The sequence below is a fragment of the Ranitomeya variabilis genome, chromosome 2 (assembly GCF_051348905.1).
Source record: "Ranitomeya variabilis isolate aRanVar5 chromosome 2, aRanVar5.hap1, whole genome shotgun sequence".
NCBI lineage: Eukaryota > Metazoa > Chordata > Amphibia > Anura > Dendrobatidae > Ranitomeya > Ranitomeya variabilis.
In genome coordinates this window covers 797,442,497-797,461,969 of record NC_135233.1, presented here as the reverse complement: position 1 = coordinate 797,461,969, position 19,473 = coordinate 797,442,497, and positions in this window count along the sequence as shown.

Genomic DNA, 19,473 nt, shown 5'->3' with positions numbered 1-19,473 from the left:
GTCCTCTCCAATGCCTATCCTAGTGTGGTAGGAATTTCAACACCCATTCCTTCCATGCTTCAAAAGAGCCCCTAGTCTGCGAGACAATTTAGTTAAAGCAGATATTGGCACAAACACCATCATGAGACAAAGTTTCTTAGGCACAACAAGGGAAGGCACTTTCCCTTGCTTGCACTGTGTCCAGTGCAACAATGTTTTGAAAGGTAACGTGGTCAGACACCCATACTCTGGCAAAGAATTCAAAATCAGAGGATACTTCACGTGTAGTTCCACATATGTGATCTACGTTATCAAGTGCCCATGCGGCCTATTGTATGTGGGGGAAACATCACAACCAATTAGGGACTGAGTGTCTAAACATAAATCTACAATTCGCTGCAATAATCTCCTGCTACCATTACCCCAGCATTTTCACACATCGGGACACAATGTCTCACAATTGAAATTTCAGGTCCTAGAGCAAGTTCCTATACAACTCAGGGGGGGCAACAGAATACTTATGCTCAAGAGATGTGAGGCATACTGGATTCACGTTTTAGATACATTATCACCCAAAGGACTTAACAGGGAATATGAGCTGTCTGCATTTATTTAATGATAATGTGGATCTTTGTAACTGCTGTTGCATGATTGATGTAAACATCCTGTATGATGTATGACATGTTTAACAAGAATGTGAACTGACAGATATTTTTGTCTTTTAGAGTCGTCTGTATTAATGATGATTGGCACATCACGAGTTACTATCATCACCGCATCGAGCACCACTCTCCGTGCCACTACTCACCACGGACACACCTTAGAATTTAGACGGCACTTCCATTATATATATATATCTTTGTGTCCACCTGTACGTATCACTATGTACCGCACAGTATTCACATACTACGTCCAGCAGTATATATATGTGTACCCTAACATATAGAGTATTTACGAAGTAGGTTATCTTCATGGTCCATGAGATCCCATAGTACTCCTACCCCATTCTATCCCTATGTAGAATTTTGTACATCTCCCTTTAACTCCTCCTCCTTATGTTTCCCTCCCACTCCTCTGTCACATGGTCGCTACGCTGCATTAAATATGCATATATTACATGTCCCTTTATCTGCTACCGCAATACAAAACCGCCCATATACATCGCATTAAATTTCTAACTATAACTGAATCAGCGCTGCTCCAGTGGAACACACATTCACATGGTGACACGCACGGCCATACACTTCCGCCCTGGCCATATCATTCTACATCACATCCGGTCCCGGCGCTTCACCACAGCGCAGGCGCAGTGCTTTAAAGAGCGCAATGTGCAAACACATCTCAGACAAGCGGTGGACACCGCGTCTGAGAGGTCATCACACGCATCGTAGCGGCTCCCCTCCAGGTAATGTAAGATGCACCCTGCCACCGGATATACAGTTTGATCTGTATGCGCTGACAAGCTCCTATGTTATGTTCCCTCCAGCCCCTGCTCCAATGCTGGCCGTTTTGAGGTGACTACCTCTAGCCGTACACATGCCCTCTTTTAAGGTAAATATGTATAAGGGACCAACTTCACACCATAGACCTGTGATATTGTTTAGCAGACGCTCACATTTACCCCCCTCTTTCTCCCTTGTCACATAATTATTCCACAGCCTTCATGCATTCTTCTTACCAAAATTACCCCACTTCTTTTCTTTGAAGCAGTTACCCACTGTGAGTATCACTCCGTTTGATCTGAGTCCCATTATCTTAGTCCTCTATACATAATTATATATTTCTGTTCTCTTTGTATGCCATATTAGGCATTACGCACGATCTGCATCCTAATTAAAGGTAGTATCGACACACTTTAAAAGGCACAACACGGTATGTGTTTTCTTTTATACCTTTAATAATGGTTATGTATAGTACACATTGAGCGAGAATATTATGCAAGTCTTCACTGCAATATAATATTTAGAATGACTTTACAAACTTGGCTACTACTATATTCTGTGAGAAATTGTATATACTTTTGTTATATTTATTTATTTATTTTTTTTTTTTGTTTGTACACTGTATTATATTCTTCCTTTTTTAATGTTGTAGTGACTGATGAAACCCTGATAAGGGCTGAAACGTTTCCAGTGCTACCTTTAGTACTAATAAATCTACAAATCAATAAGACTTAAGTTGAGTGCGAGACTTCTTTACAATTTATTATATGGTTTGGGTACCTAGTCTCTTCACCAGAACATAGCAGTGCACACGGTGTTTATTTCCATAAGGACTTTCCCTGTAACAACATTGTTGAAGGCACAGGTGTAATGCCGATACGGCACACAGGGAGAAATAGTGGCAACTGGGCACCAAATACCTTGGGACGGCCACTGCCATCAGGTTGCGGAAAGCTTCCATCCCAATGAACCTAAAAAGCAGCATTTCTAGCGAAAGCAGAAGAGAAATATTTGAATTTAGGACTGTGGCCTGTGGGACGTTGGCGGGGTATTTCCACTTGCGTTCCAAAGACTGGGTTATAGACAATTGAAGGCTGTGCTGGGACAAGGACGTGGATGGGCTTGATGATGGTGCTGCTTGACTGTGGGCCACAACAGGGGCAGCGGTAGAGACATCTTCACATGCACGGTGTACTGGGGATTGGCTAATCTGCAAAACAGTGGAAGAAGTAGTGGTGTTACCTGCAGGCAGTGGTCCTGGAGCCTTGGGTTTGGCCCACAAAGTCGGGTGCTTTGCTGCCATGTGCCTGATCCTGCTGGTGGTGGTGAGGCTGGTTGTTTTGCTACCCCTGCTGATGCGCGTATGGCAGGTGCTGCAAATGGCCTGTTTGGGGGTTATGGGCAGAGTCTTTAAAAATAGCCAGACTCGGGAAGATCTCACAGGTGGAATGGCAACTTCACTCATGTTGGTGTTACGAGGAACGGATTCACTTCTTCTGTCTGTGGCCACCACACTGCTTCTTCCTGCCTGTTGGGGGGATATGCCTCCTTCCCTCTGTGTGCTGCTGTCCTCGCTATGCATGTCCTCCTGCCAGGTTGGGTCACTCACTATGTCATCCAATACCTCGTCTTCCACATCCACACCCTGCTCCTCCTCCTGACTTTCTGGCAATTGGGTCTCATCATCGCCCACCTCTTGTGACACTTTTCCACCATCGCCTTCGTGTGACCGGGCTGGTCAAAGCTTTGGGCAGCTCTACATGTGATATCATCTGTCCCCACTTGATGTTGACTGGCAGAGAGTCCGGAATCTTGAAATGGAAAACTGAACAGCTCTTCAGAGTGTCCAAATGTGGGATCTGTTGTCTCAGGGCACTCAGCATGGTGGGAAGAAGGAGGATCAAGGTGAGGAATATCCAGGCCACACTCACGGCTACTCACACTTGACCGTGTTGAAGGCATAGTTTTGGTGGTGGTGGCTAAGTGACTGGTAACTAGTGTTGAGCGATACCATCCGATACTTGAAAGTATCGGTATCGGATAGTATCGGCCGATACCGGCAAAGTATCGGATCTCGCCGATTCCGATACCCGATACCCATGCAAGTCAATGGGACACCAAGTATCGGACGGTATCCTGATGGTTCCCAGGGTCTGAAGGAGAGGAAACTCTCCTTCAGGCCCTGGGATCCATATGAAAGTGTAAAATAAAGAATTAAAATAAAAAATATGGATATATTCACCTGTCCGGAGGCCCCTGCACCTTACCGCTGTTAACCGGCAGCCTTCTTTGTTTAAAATGAGCGCGTTCAGCACCTTCCATGACGTCACGGCTTCTGATTGGTCGCGTGCCGCTCATGTGACCGCCACGCGACCAATCACAAGCCGTGACTTCATTCTCAGGTCCTAAATTCCTAGAATTCAGAATACATCAATTATATATTTTCGGAGTATATCAATATTTTTTATTTTAATTCTTTATTTTACACATTCATATGGATTCCTCTCCTTCAGACCCTGGGAACCATACACTGGGAACTTCCGATTCCGATTCCCGATACCACCAAAAAAAGTGGCTTTTTTTTTTTTTAAGATGCAAAATTACTGTTGTATAGAATTAGAGTATCAGACAGCAAAATAAAAGAGGTACACTGGCCTACAATACACAAACTTGGAGCACACAGATATATGAGGGCTGTCACGGAAATATCACACTGTAAAATATGTGGCCTTTTTTTTAGATGCTAAATATTGCTGTATTTAATTTGAGTATCAAACAGCAAAAAAATTGGTACACCGGCTTACAATGCCCAAGCATGGAGCACACAGATATATGAGGGCTGTCACGGAAATACCAAACTGTAAAATATGTGGCTTCTTTTTTTTAAGATGCAAAATACTGCTGTATAGAATTAGATTATGAGACAGCAAAAAAAACAGGTCCACCGGCCTACAATGCACAAACTTGGAGCACACAGATATATGAGGGCTGTAACGGAAATACCACACTGGCAAATATGTGGCTTTTTTTTAAAGATGCTAAATAGTGCTGTATAAAATTTGAGTATCAGGCAGCAAAAACAGTGGCAAAACGGAATAAAATGCAAAAACTTGGAGCACGCAGATATATGAGGCCTTTTACGGTGAATTTAAGACACAAAAAAAAGTGGTACAAGGCTAGCAGACACAACTATGCTACGTATGCCTGACAAAATAGGATTTTTCAACAGGCCTCAGTCTGATAAAACAGACTGTATATTTTTTTTTGGGGGGGGGTGAATTTTTTGGGAAAAAAGTTATATAGTAAATAAGCTGAAGCTGCAGCAGCAGCTGCAGACAGTTATGGAGCTTTGGGAGGGATACAGTGGGAGCAATGGACGCACATACAGTGCCTGCAGCCCGTTAAGTGATGTGGATATGCTGTGCCCTGCCTGCCTAGCGCTGCAATATCAAGACCCAAAAATTAGCCCTAAAAAGGACTGTTGGTTTCTCAGGAGTTGTGGATGTAAGAGTTGCAGACCTACACTACCTCTAAAAACGACGATTCTGACCCTATTTCAGCACCAGCTCTCCCTGCTCTCCCTGAAACAGGAACAGAATGCGGCGAGCAGGGCCGCGCCAGGTCTCTTATACTTAGGATGATGTTGTGCGACAAAATCAATCACTGCACGACCACAACAAAGATGGCTGCAGATTTTCATGGCCTGGCAGACAATCCTTCCACTGTGATTGGGTCTCTAAAGTCCGCCAAAAATGCTGGGTGGAGACACCAGTTACTGCCGAATAATCCCGGAAATGCTCGCTGCTCGCCGAGTACACCTAGCATAGTGATACTCGGCCAAGTAGTGAGCAGTGGCGAGCACGTTCGCTCATTACAAGTTATGACACGTGATGCCCAGCACCAATCAGCGCTGGCGTCACTGTCTCCGTCTTCAGACAAACTGAACATGAAGAGGAAGTCCAGGATGAGCAGCAAATCCTGGTATTGTTTTTTTTCATTCTGGCACCCAAAGATGGCAGTAAGGCTTGGCTCACATCTATCCTGCACTCTAAGCTAAGTACTTACACCGAGGTTTACAAGCAGGATCAGCCAGTTTTACTTAACTCTGAAAAGAAGGACTCATCTGAACAGAAGTCAGATGAAGTCAAGGGTAATACTGCTGCCTTATTATAGTGATTAGATCCATCAGAGGTGTCATCTGAATTACATCATTCAGAGATTTAGATGGAAACCCTATTCTAAGTGCTCAGCATAGAGCACAGGATAAATGTGATCCAAAATGTTATTTAAAATGTTTCCAGTAAAAGTTTCAACTCAATCCACAAAAAAAGCAAGTCGGTACTCTGGTCCATCATCTATTAACAGAAATATAGGTGGCTTCCACATTACTGGTAACACAAAGGCTTTGGAAAAGGAAAATGGCTCTCCCAAAAAAAAATCCAGTGAATCCTGCACTCCCAAATGCAATTGCCTTCTCCCTTCTGAGCCCCAGTGTGCTTAAACCACATGTTTGTCAGTACTGTAATGATGAGAGCTTGCTTAATTTACTGGATGTGTATATGCAGAAGCATTAAGTGGGCACAATGTACAGGCACTACACTGTACTGGGCACTACAATGTACTGGACTGTACAACAGCAAATTTACAATCAGCAACATTTATTGCTGTTTGTTTCTGGAAAACATCCGTAAACTCAAAATCATTAATATACCTGTAGATACATTAATATAGGGATGTATTTACCAAAATGGGGTCACTTCAGCCCTGGCATGTGAAGTTACACAGGCCCACTTGTCACATGGTGACTGTATAATATCTTTGTAAACTTGTAGGTTACAAGAAGTGAGGGGAGTGTAACAGGACTATATAACATATAATTACAGCTGTATCCAGCATTACAGCTCAGTCCTATCTATTGAATTTAGTTGCAGTACCAAGAAAAGCCGCTACTTTACCTACATAACTGGATCTCGTAGATAATGAAGGGATTGAGATGACCAAAGGCTATGGAGCCTCATTCTGAGGCTCCATAAACTTTGCCTACAGACACTTTTGGTTCCGCTGTGCAGCACGAGACCCGGTGACTCTGAAAAGCAGTGACTTCAGTAACATCACCGCTCTTCAGATATTCCGGGTCTTGCGCTGAGCTCGGCGACTGTGAAGAGCGGTACTGTTACTACTGTCACCGCTCTTCAGAGTTGCTGGGTCTCACCTTGTCTGGGCTAGTAGTGAAGGTGTCTGATAGACACCTCTCCATTACTTACACCAGGGATTGATAGCAGCTGATATTACGCAGCTGACATCAACCCTAAAAATCATTACACATACCAGAATTAAATGCTTTGGCGGCTGGGAAAAGCAGTAGAGTTAGCTCTATTCCCAGTCGTCGGGTGCTAACTACAACTGTCATCATCCTTGCCTCATCTCCCTGCAGAGCCACCCCACAGAATATATTGTAGCCCCCTGAGTATAATATAACCTGTCATGATCTCAATGGCAAGAGAACATAGCATCAGCATATATATGAACTAGCTCTTGGAAGATGGAACTGAGCTGACCATGAACTAAACCTAACGCACAACTAGCAGTGGCCGGGTAGCATGCCTACGTTGATTCTAGATGCCCAGCACCAGCCGGAGGACTAACTAAAGCTAGCAGAGGAAAATATTAGTCCTAGATCACCTCTAGAGAAATACCCCGAAAGGAGACAGAGGCCCCCCACATGTATTGGCGGTGAGTTAAGAAGAAATAACAAACGTAGTATGAAAATAGGTTTAGCAAATTTGAGGTCCACTTACTACATAGCAGAAGACAGAAAGGACACTTTCATGGTCAGCTGAAAACCCTATCAAAACACCATCCAGAAATTACTTTAAAACTCTGGCATTAACTCATAACACCAGAGTGGCAATTCCTGTTCACAAGAGCTTTCCAGACACAGTAACGAAACTACAGCTGTGAACTGGAACAAAAATGCAAAAACAAACATGGACAAGAGTCCAACTTATCTAGTAGTTGTCTAGGAGCAGGAACAAGCACAGAGAGGCTTCTGATAACATTGTTGACCGGCAAGGAACTAACAGAGCAGCAAGGTTATATAGCGACTCCCACATCCTGATGGGAACAGGTGAACAGAGAAGATGAAGACACAGTTCAATTCCACCAGTAGCCACCGGGGGAGCCCAGAATCCAAATTCACAACAGTACCCCCCCCTCAAGGAGGGGGCACCGAACCCTCACCAGAACCACCAGGGCGATCAGGATGGGCCCTATGAAAGGTACGAACCAGATCAGAGGCATGAACATCAGATGCATTCACCCAAGAATTATCCTCCTGGCCGTATCCCTTCCACTTGACCAGATACTGGAGTCTCCGTCTGGAAACACGAGAGTCTAAGATTTTCTCCACAACGTACTCCAACTCACCCTCAACCAACACCGGAGCAGGAGGCTCAACGGAAGGCACAACCGGTACCTCATACCTGCGCAACAATGACCGATGAAAAACGTTATGAATAGAAAAGGATGCAGGGAGGTCCAAACGGAAGGAAACAGGGTTAAGAATCTCCAATATCTTATACGGGCCAATGAACCGAGGCTTAAACTTAGGAGAAGAGACCCTCATAGGGACAAAACGAGAAGACAGCCACACCAAATCCCCAACACAAAGCCGAGGACCAACACGACGGTGGCGGTTGGCAAAAAGCTGAGTCTTCTCCTGGGACAACCTCAAATTGTCCACCACCTGCCCCCAGATCTGATGCAATCTCTCCACCACAGCATCCACTCCAGGACAATCCGAAGATTCCACCTGACAAGAGGAAAATCGAGGATGAAACCCCGAATTACAGAAAAACGGGGACACCAAAGTGGCAGAGCTGGCCCGATTATTGAGAGCGAACTCCGCCAATGGCAAAAAAGCAACCCAATCATCCTGGTCGGCAGACACAAAACACCTCAGATATGTCTCCAGGGTCTGATTAATCCGCTCGGTCTGGCCATTCGTCTGAGGATGGAAAGCGGACGAAAAAGATAAATCTATGCCCATCCTAGCACAGAATGCCCGCCAAAATCTAGACACGAATTGGGTCCCTCTGTCAGAAACGATATTCTCAGGAATACCATGCAAACGAACAACATTTTGAAAAAACAGAGGAACCAACTCGGAAGAAGAAGGCAACTTGGGCAGAGGAACCAAATGGACCATCTTAGAAAAACGGTCACACACCACCCAGATGACAGACATCTTCTGAGAAACAGGCAGATCTGAAATAAAATCCATCGAGATGTGCGTCCAAGGCCTCTTAGGAATAGGCAAGGGCAACAATAATCCACTAGCCCGAGAACAACAAGGCTTGGCCCGAGCACAAACGTCACAAGACTGCACAAAGCCTCGCACATCTCGTGACAGGGAAGGCCACCAGAAGGACCTTGCCACCAAATCCCTGGTACCAAAAATGCCAGGATGACCTGCCAACGCAGAAGAATGAACCTCAGAGATGACTCTACTGGTCCAATCATCAGGAACAAACAGTTTATCAGGTGGGCAACGATCAGGTCTATCCGCCTGAAACTCCTGCAAGGCCCGCCGCAGGTCTGGAGAAACGGCTGACAATACCACTCCGTCCTTAAGGATACCTGTGGGCTCAGAGTTACCAGGCGAGTCAGGCTCAAAACTCCTAGAAAGGGCATCCGCCTTAACATTCTTAGAACCCGGTAGGTATGACACCACAAAATTAAACCGAGAGAAAAATAATGACCAGCGCGCCTGTCTAGGATTCAGGCGCCTGGCGGTCTCAAGATAAATCAAATTTTTGTGGTCAGTCAATACCACCACCTGATGTCTGGCCCCCTCAAGCCAATGGCGCCACTCCTCAAAAGCCCACTTCATGGCCAAAAGCTCCCGATTCCCAACATCATAATTCCGCTCAGCGGGCGAAAATTTACGGGAAAAGAAGGCACAAGGCCTCATCACGGAGCAGTCAGAACTTCTCTGCGACAACACTGCCCCAGCTCCGATCTCAGAAGCGTCGACCTCAACCTGAAAAGGTAGAGCAACATCAGGCTGACGCAACACAGGGGCAGAGGAAAAACGGCGCTTAAGCTCCCGAAAGGCCTCCACAGCATCAGGGGACCAATCAGCAACATCAGCACCCTTCTTAGTCAAATCGGTCAATGGCTTAGCAATATCCGAAAAACCAGCAATAAATCGACAATAAAAGTTAGCAAAGCCCAAAAATTTCTGAAGACTCTTAAGAGAAGAGGGCTGCGTCCAATCACAAATAGCTTGAACCTTGACAGGATCCATTTCAATGGAAGAGGGAGAAAAAATATATCCCAAAAAGGAAATCCTCTGTACCCCAAAAACACACTTAGAACCCTTCACACACAAAGAATTAGACCGCAAAACCTGAAAAACCCTCCTGACTTGCTGGACATGAGAGTCCCAGTCATCCGAAAAAATCAGAATATCATCCAGATACACAATCATAAATTTATCCAAATAATCGCGAAAAATATCATGCATAAAGGACTGGAAAACTGACGGAGCATTTGAAAGACCAAAAGGCATCACTAAATACTCAAAGTGGCCCTCGGGCGTATTAAATGCGGTTTTCCACTCATCCCCCTGCCTGATTCGCACCAAATTATACGCCCCACGAAGGTCAATCTTAGAGAACCACTTGGCCCCCTTTATGCGAGCAAACAAATCAGTCAGCAACGGCAATGGGTATTGATATTTAACAGTGATCTTATTCAAAAGCCGATAATCAATACATGGTCTCAAAGAGCCGTCTTTTTTTGACACAAAGAAAAAACCGGCTCCTAAGGGAGATGACGATGGACGAATATGTCCCTTTTCCAAGGACTCCCTTATATATTCTCGCATAGCAGCATGTTCAGGCACAGACAGATTAAATAAACGACCCTTTGGGTATTTACTACCCGGGATTAAATCTATGGCACAATCGCACTCTCGGTGCGGAGGTAACGAACCAAGCTTGGATTCTTCAAAGACGTCACGATAGTCAGACAGGAACTCAGGAATTTCAGAGGGAATAGATGATGAAATGGAAACCACAGGTACATCCCCATGAGCCCCCTTACATCCCCAGCTCAACACAGACATAGCTCTCCAGTCGAGGACTGGGTTGTGAGATTGCAGCCAAGGCAATCCTAGCACCAAATCATCATGTAGATTATACAGCACCAGAAAGCGAATAATCTCCTGGTGATCCGGATTAATACACATAGTTACTTGTGTCCAGTATTGTGGTTTATTATTAGCCAATGGGGTGGAGTCAATCCCCTTCAGAGGAATAGGAGTCTCCAAAGGCTCTAAATCATACCCACAGCGTTTGGCAAAGGACCAATCCATAAGACTCAAAGCGGCGCCAGAGTCGACATAGGCGTCCGTGGTAATAGATGACAAAGAGCAAATCAGGGTCACAGATAGAATAAACTTAGACGGTAAGGTGCAAATGGAAACAGATTTACCAAGCTTTTTAGTGCGCTTAGAGCATGCTGATATAACATGAGTAGAATCACCACAATAGAAACACAACCCATTTTTCCGTCTAAAATTCTGCCGCTCGCTTCGGGACAGAATTCTATCACACTGCATACTCTCTGGCGACTTCTCAGTGGACACCGCCAGATGGTGCACTGGTTTGCGCTACCGCAAACGCCTATCGATCTGAATAGCCATTGTCATGGACTCATTCAGACCCGCAGGCACAGGGAACCCCACCATAACATCCTTAATGGCATCAGAGAGACCCTCTCTGAAAGTCGCCGCCAGGGCGCACTCATTCCACTGAGTAAGCACAGACCATTTACGGAATCTTTGGCAGTAAATTTCCGTTTCATCTTGCCCCTGAGATAGGGACATCAAAGTTTTTTCTGCCTGAAGCTCCAAATGAGGTTCGTCATAAAGCAACCCCAAGGCCAGAAAAAACGCATCCACATTGAGCAACGCAGGATCCCCTGGTGTCAATGAAAAAGCCCAGTCTTGAGGGTCGCCCCGGAGCAAGGAAATCACAATCCTGACCTGCTGTGCAGGGTCTCCGGCAGAGCGAGATTTCAGGGACAAAAATAATTTGCAATTATTTCGAAAATTCTGAAACCCGGATCTATTCCCCGAGAAAAATTCCGGCAAAGGAATTCTCGGCTCAGATACAGGTGCATGACAAACAAAATCTTGCAAATTTTGTACCTTCATGGCGAGATTATTCAAACCTGCAGTTACACTCTGAAGATCCATTACAAACAGGTGGACACAGAGCCATTCAAAGATTAGAAGGAGAGAAAAAAAAAAAAAATTTCAGCAGACTACTTATTTCTCTCCTTTCTCAGCCAAGGATTTTAACCCTTTAGTGGGCCGGTCAAACTGTCATGATCTCAATGGCAAGAGAACATAGCATCAGCATATATATGGTAGCATAGGTTTAGCAAATTTGAGGTCCACTTACTACATAGCAGAAGACAGAAAGGACACTTTCATGGTCAGCTGAAAACCCTATCAAAACACCATCCAGAAATTACTTTAAAACTCTGGCATTAACTCATAACACCAGAGTGGCAATTCCTGTTCATAAGAGCTTTCCAGACACAGTAACGAAACTACAGCTGTGAACTGGAACAAAAATGCAAAAACAAACATGGACAAGAGTCCAACTTATCTAGTAGTTGTCTAGGAGCAGGAACAAGCACAGAGAGGCTTCTGATAACATTGTTGACCGGCAAGGAACTAACAGAGCAGCAAGGTTATATAGCGACTCCCACATCCTGATGGGAACAGGTGAACAGAGAAGATGAAGACACAGTTCAATTCCACCAGTAGCCACCGGGGGAGCCCAGAATCCAAATTCACAACAATAACCCCCCAGAGAATGTAATGCAGCCCCCTCATATAGTATAATGCAGCCCCTGCATATATATGGTAGCCCCCTCATAGAGCATAATGCAGCCCAACATAGAATATAATGTAGCCCCTCCATAGAATACAATGCAGCCCTCCTCATATAGTATAATGCAGCTCCCCATAGAATATAATGTAGGCCCCTCATAGAGTATGATGCAATCACCCCTCATAGAATATAACACAGCCCCCCATAGAATATAATGTAGCCCCCAGAGAATGTAATACAGCCCCCCATAGAATGTAATACAGCCCCCATAGAATATAATACAGCCTCCATAGAATATAATACAGCACTTCATAGAATGTAATACAGCCCACCTCCCCACAGAATATAATACAACCCCCATTGGAATATAATGTAGCCCCCATAGAATGTAATACAGCCCCCCATAGAATGTAATACAGCACAGCCCCCATAGAATGTAATACAGCACAGCCCCCATGGAATGTAATGCCGCCAGCCACCTTAGAATGTAATGCAGCCAGCCCCCATAGAATGTAATGTAGCCCCCAATTGAATGTAATACAGCACAGGCCTCATAGAATGTAATGCAGCCAGCCCCTATAGAATGTAATAAAGCCCCCCCAATAGAATGTAATGCAGCCAGCCCCATAGAATGTAATAAAGCCCTCTCCAATAGAATGTAATACAGCACAGCCCCCATAGAATGTAATGCAGCCAGCCCCCATAGAATGTAATGCAGCCCGCCCAATTGCCCCACAATCCAGTTATCACTCATTGATATAATAAAAAAAACACTCTCCTCACCTCTCCTCATGCCCCGCGCTGCTCATGGCTCTGGTCTCAGCAGCTGCAGTCTGCCCGGCCACACAGCAGGTATGCGGTGATTTGACGTCATTGTGCACCCGCAGTGTCAGAGCAAGGCAGAGCGGGGAATGATGGGAGAGGAAGTGACAGCAGACGCTCTCTCCTCCATCATTGCAGTCAACTGTACCGGCGTCATAGACGCCGATATAGTTGAATGCGGGGCGGGGCTGGCGATCGGGGGGTTGAGTCGGCGCTGGTGGGAGGAGTCGGCCCTGGCACCGCTGATAGCGGCAGAAGCCCACTCCTGGCACTGGCCCTTCTGGCATTTGCAAGAAGTGCCCGATGGCCATTCCGGCCCTGGGTCACTTGATCAGTGATTCTGCTGTTTTGGAAATTAGAGGCTCTGTATACGTTGTCCACAAACTATTCTAGGAAAATCTGTGCTTTAAAAATAGCGTTCCTTCTGTCATGAGTCTCACTGCGTGGTTAAGCAGTGCTGTACAAACACATATGGGTATTGTCATGTTCAGCCAAAATTGCACAACAAATTTTGGTGCCATTTTTACCTTTTTTTTGCCGTGTAAAAATGTAAAATCTGGGGCTAAAACAAAATTTGGGGCTAAAGCAACATTTATGTGGGAAAGATATGTTTTTTTACTTTGGCGGCTCAATGTTATAAATTTCTGTGAAGCACCTGTGGGTTCGAGATGCTCAACATACCTCTAGATAAATTCCTTGAGGGCTGTAGTTTCCAAGATGGGTTCAATTGTGGGGGTTTCCTTTCTTTAGGTAGATCACGGGCTCTACAAATTCGACATGGCGTCAAATATCTATTCCAACCAATTTTCTGCTCCTAAAGTCAAATGGTGCTGCTTCCCTTCCAAGCTCTGCCATGTACCCAAACAGTAGTCTCCATCACATATGGGCTATCAGCATACTCAGGAGAAATTACCCAACAAATTGGGCAGTCCAATTTCTCCTGCTACGTTTGTGAAAGTGAAAAATGTGGCACTAAAGCAAAACATTTTCACAGCAAATTTTAATGCCCATTTTCTCCTGTTACCCCTGTGAAAATGAAAACTTTAGGACTAAAGCAATATTTTTGTGTAAAAAATTACTTTTTTCATTTTCATGGCTCAATGTTATCAAGGTGATCATCATACTGCTAAATAATTCATCGAGGGGCATAGTTTCCAAAGTTGGGTGACTTGTGGAGGGTTTCCTCTGGCTAGACAAATCAGGAGCTCTGCAAACACAACATGGCGTCCACTACCTTTTCCAGTCAGTTTTGCTCTTCAAAAGCTCCTTCCCTCCCAAGCCCTGCCATGTGCATAAATAGTAGTTTTCCACCACATATGGGGTATCAGTGTAGTCAGGACAAATTGCACAGCAAATTGGGTGGTCTATTTTCTCCAGTTCCCACCCCGATCCTTTCAAACGCTGCCCCAGTGCCTTCAAACACCGGCTCTTATAAGTGCATATAAGTGGATGATGCCTCTCCATCATCCACGTAGTGCCCGAAGTCTCGCCCATATGGAATGAAATCACTGGCTATTCAATAGGGCACGGTGAAGCACACCTTTGCAGGCACGAGACTTCGGGCACTGCAGATATAATGGAGAGATGTCATCCACTTACATGCACTTATAACAGGCAGCGTTTGAAGGCACTGAAGCAGCATTTGAAGGGATCGGGGTGGCTCTGATCACAATGTGAAGGCATCTATCTGACCGGACCATGTAATTTACATAAAGCACTGTACAAGCATAAAACACTTTTTCTGAGATATAAAGGGGCATTTCTGAGGATATGAAGGGGCTACAGAAACCTAGAAACCTCATTCTTATGATCTTAAAAGTGATGGTCAGGATTTATAAGCTGAAAAACTGGTTCCAGGTTCCTTTTAAAATTGAGTGAAAATTGCTAAAGCATGTCTAGTCATTAAGTCTGAGCTTCACCTCATATGAGGAGGTCAAGACAAATATTATGTCTTTATTTGTATAAGCGTAGTAGCTGCAGTTTAATGTAAAGAAGGAATGATGTCAAACATTTTGTGCCTAAAGGCATAGGAAATAGTAAACTCAGAAATGCACATGAAAAAAGCTTTTCATAGGAAATTTTTATTGGTTTTATGCCCATCTGTTTTGTTTTATTACTTATTTTACAATACTTTTAAATTGCCAGCTTTTGGTTGGTTATTAGATAAATAGAGTCATCTTTAATTCCAGGGATGTACATTAAACTAACCAGATGGTTTTACTGGTTCAAAGGAACATTAATAGAGAAAAAAATTGCAAATGTAAAATGAACTTTACTACTTTTCATAAATTATACATACTGTACATGAAAGAGATTTTTACTAAATTTAAAATGTTTTTTCCTTCTTATTAAAAATTATAACTGCCAAGCACACAACACTAAAATAAAGAAAACCATTTAACTTAGCAATGGCTTAATAAATAAGAATATTGTAATACATTTCTGAATTGAAAAAAATTAAAATGAATTAATTAGAACTGAGAATATACTAATGTGGAAACAAAATCGTAATAAAATATTGTGTAGTACACTACATAACATAAACATTTCTATACATGTTTACTAGGTCTGTTCTTTGGGTAGTGGGAGGCCCTGGTTTTACAGTTCACTGAATTTTCACTTAGGTTCCATTTAGTCAACCTAGCAGTAGACGTATCCAAAGTCAGCATCTCACAAATTTCATATTGTTGGTCTTATTGATGGATTAGGCCAAAATTATTTTGGTTCTGTAGAAACCCTTTAAATAATCAACATTTCTCCATACTGTCCTTTTTACATAGTATGGAGTTACTGCTCTTTATTATTTCTTCTCTGAAGAGACAATTTGCTAGTTCTGTAATAAGCTTTTGGGAAAAAGGGAAAAGGAGTTGATAGAGTTTATTGTTGATATGAATGGTGTAATAGCTTCATATAGTAGAGTACTGGCAGCAGGTTTACTGTAGATTGTTGACTTTTCCAAACAGCTTGGATTTTAGGTTAATTTAATGTCTGCAACGGTGGAGATCACCTGACCAGTTGATCAATTCACTGACTACCAGATTTTGTGAGTTTGTCCAAAACTAATGTATTTATTTGCAGTCTAATACAATTAGATTGATATTATTAATATATACTGCAGCTTTTATTAATTTCATTAAAATATAAAGCAATTCCACAAATTGTTGTAATATGATCCTGCTGCATCGAATATGGTCAGAGAATAGGGGAATCCTGTATTGACTAAGGGTACCTTCACACTGGTCGATTCTGCTACGATTACGACGCATTTGCGTCATATTCGACATCGCAGTACGAGCTCGTAGCCAGCGGTCACACTCTACGATGTTAACGCTTTTTCTGACGTAGTTGCGATGTGAACGTCACGCGTCGCAATCGTACGCTACCCTTCACACCGCCATAGTCCTACGACTCCGAGCGTGACGTATTACCAGCATGGGCGTGCTAAAACATCACGCCCAATCAGGAGACAGGTATGCGGAAGCCCAACCCACGTAGTCGCATTACGAGCTCGTATGACCGCCGTCACATACTACGATTTCGACCGCCACAGCGGGACATTTACGACGAAAGAAAGTTCTGCTCTTTCTTTCACATCGTACGATGCTGGGCTGCGTCGCAAATCGTAACGCCATGTCACACTTTGCAACCTCGGAACGAGGACGGATAAACGTCACAAATCGAACGCTCGTTCAGACTTTGATTGCACAGTGTGAAGGGGCCCTTACAGTCAGCCTAACCAAGAACAAACAATCCCCATTGCCTCCCTAAATTATTCCACTGATAGATATCAAACCCCTTGTTAATTATTGTAATCCTCCATTGGCACTCTAGATAAAAAGCCCTTGGCACTGTAGCTAAAGCCCTATGTAGTTCTTCAATAAATAGTTTACTGCTTTGAGTCATCAGGGGTTAGACGTTTGTAAACAATAATGATTAATAGTGATGGGCGAGCACTAAACTGCTCGGGTGCTCGTTGCTCGGGTCAAGCAAATTGGAATACTCGGGTACTCAACCTGAGCAACGAGCCCAATGTAAGTCTAAGGGAAACCCGAGTATTTTTACCGCGATCCCCCTGGGGGTCCTTTTTAGGTCTAAAAATGCCTGAAAATGATGGAAACACTGCTCAAATGACACGGGAACATTATGGGGATTGCCCCTGGAAGCATTTCTGACTCCTAGGTCACAGCTGTAAGCAATGTTGTCAGAGTTTCATGCCATTCTTACAGGTGTACCAAAAAACATATAAAATAGAAACCAAAATGGATTTTGCTGGGAAATATGTTAAGGTACATCCTTTCTAGGGTAATGACTTGTATATAAGGCAAAATAATTAACCCCAGATTTAAATGTTCCTTCACCACTTGGGATATGTTCACATGCAGTATTTTTCAACTTTAACATTGCTTTCAACCAATACAAATGCATTCACTGGGAAATGTCATTGTAATATTTAACAACCCTAGCTGGCCATGTGTTGTGTGACACATAAGGAGACACATCTTGCTTCATTTATGAAGGATTGACTCTTAACTTCACAAAGCCTATTTTTAGAGGGGCATCAGGCGGCATTAATATTCTTAAAGGGCCATTATTAAACAGTGGGTCCCCTATGCTGTTATTGCCTATGCAGTGAATGGCTGGTCTGCCAATAATTATGAGGCACCCTAATACCCCTTTCACGAGAGGTACAGGAGGGCTGCCTGAAAAAATGTTGCATTAAATGCAAGGCCTGCCCTGCTATCAAGTCATACGCACTTCAAGAATCCTTTGAACCCAGGTACTGGGTGGCCACAGAAAAATACACTTCATATTAGTCATTTTGTAATCCCATACTGTTTTCTTATGTATTGACTGCAAGGCCTGCCCTGCTACCAAGTCATATGCACCCCAATAAGTCTTTGAACCCAGGTACTGGATGGCCACAGGAAAATACACTTCACATTATTCAGTGGGTCCTGCCATACTGTTTTCTTATGTATTAACTGCAAGGCCTGCCATGCTACCAAGTCATATGCACCCCAATAAGGCTTTGAACCCAGGTACTGGATGGCCATAGGAAAACTCACTTCACATTCTTCAGTTGGTTCTGCAATACAGTTTCCTTATGCATTGAATGCAAGGGCCGCCTTGACCCAAATTTGCAAGCAACACAATCCCCCCTTGGAAGAAACATGGAGGAGGGCCTCATGAAAAAAAACTGTCCCATTACAAAGGAGCGGGTCTCCTAGACTCGTAATGCCCATACACTAAGTGCATGGGCTGACAAACATTACCACATTGGGGTACATTTAAAAAAATATTTTATGGGCATCATAGACGCCCTTGCCAAAAATTGACTGGCTGTAGCAGCACGAAACACGCTGAGGAAGGCCTCATTAAAAATTAGGTCCAATATAGAGGAGTGGGTCTCCTAGATTTGTAAAGCCCATACACAAAGTGCATGGGCTGACAAACATTTCCCAATGGGGGGTACATTTTTTAAAAATATTTTATAGGCATGATAGACACCCTTGCCAAAAATTGGAGTGGTTGTAGCAGCACAGAACACGTTATCCCTGGTGATCTAGTGGCAGAGAATGATGAGATGTTGAGGAAGGCATCATTGAAAACTAGGCTCAATTTAAAGGAGCTGGTCTCCTAGACTTGTAATGCCCATACACAAAGTGCATGGGCTGACAAACATTTCCCCGTGGGGCGTACATTTTTTAAAAATATTTTATGGACATGATAGACACCCTTGCCAAGAATTGGACTGGCTGGAGCAGCATGGAACACGTTAACCCTGGTGATCTAGTGGCGGAGAATGATGAGACGTTGAGGAAGTCCTCATTAAAAACTAGGCCCAATTTAAAGGAGCGGGTCTCCTAGACTTTTGATGCCCATACACAAAGTGCATGGGCTGACAAACATTTCCTCCTGGGGGAGTAACATTTTTTTTAGTTTAAAATTATTAACAAGCATCATAAAAACACCCTTGCACAAAAAATAAGTGACTTTTGCATCACGGAATACATTCACCCTGGTGTTCGTATAGTTGTGGATGATGAGGATGAGGATAAGGAGGAGGATAACACCATCATGGCCATGATGAAGATCTCTTAGATCGAAACGCGTAGCTATTAGCAGGTTTTTGTCGCTGTTCACATTCTCTTTTGTGCAGGGATGATTTTTAAGGATATGGATCAATAAAGGACTTTGAATTGAAAAGGAGCTGGAACAATCTTCACATTTGGTATGACAGCTGTGCTTGTAGTGCCGTCTATAGCGCTTGAAAGTAGCTCCTGTTCTTCCTTCTCCTCCTCTTCCTCATTGTTGGGTAT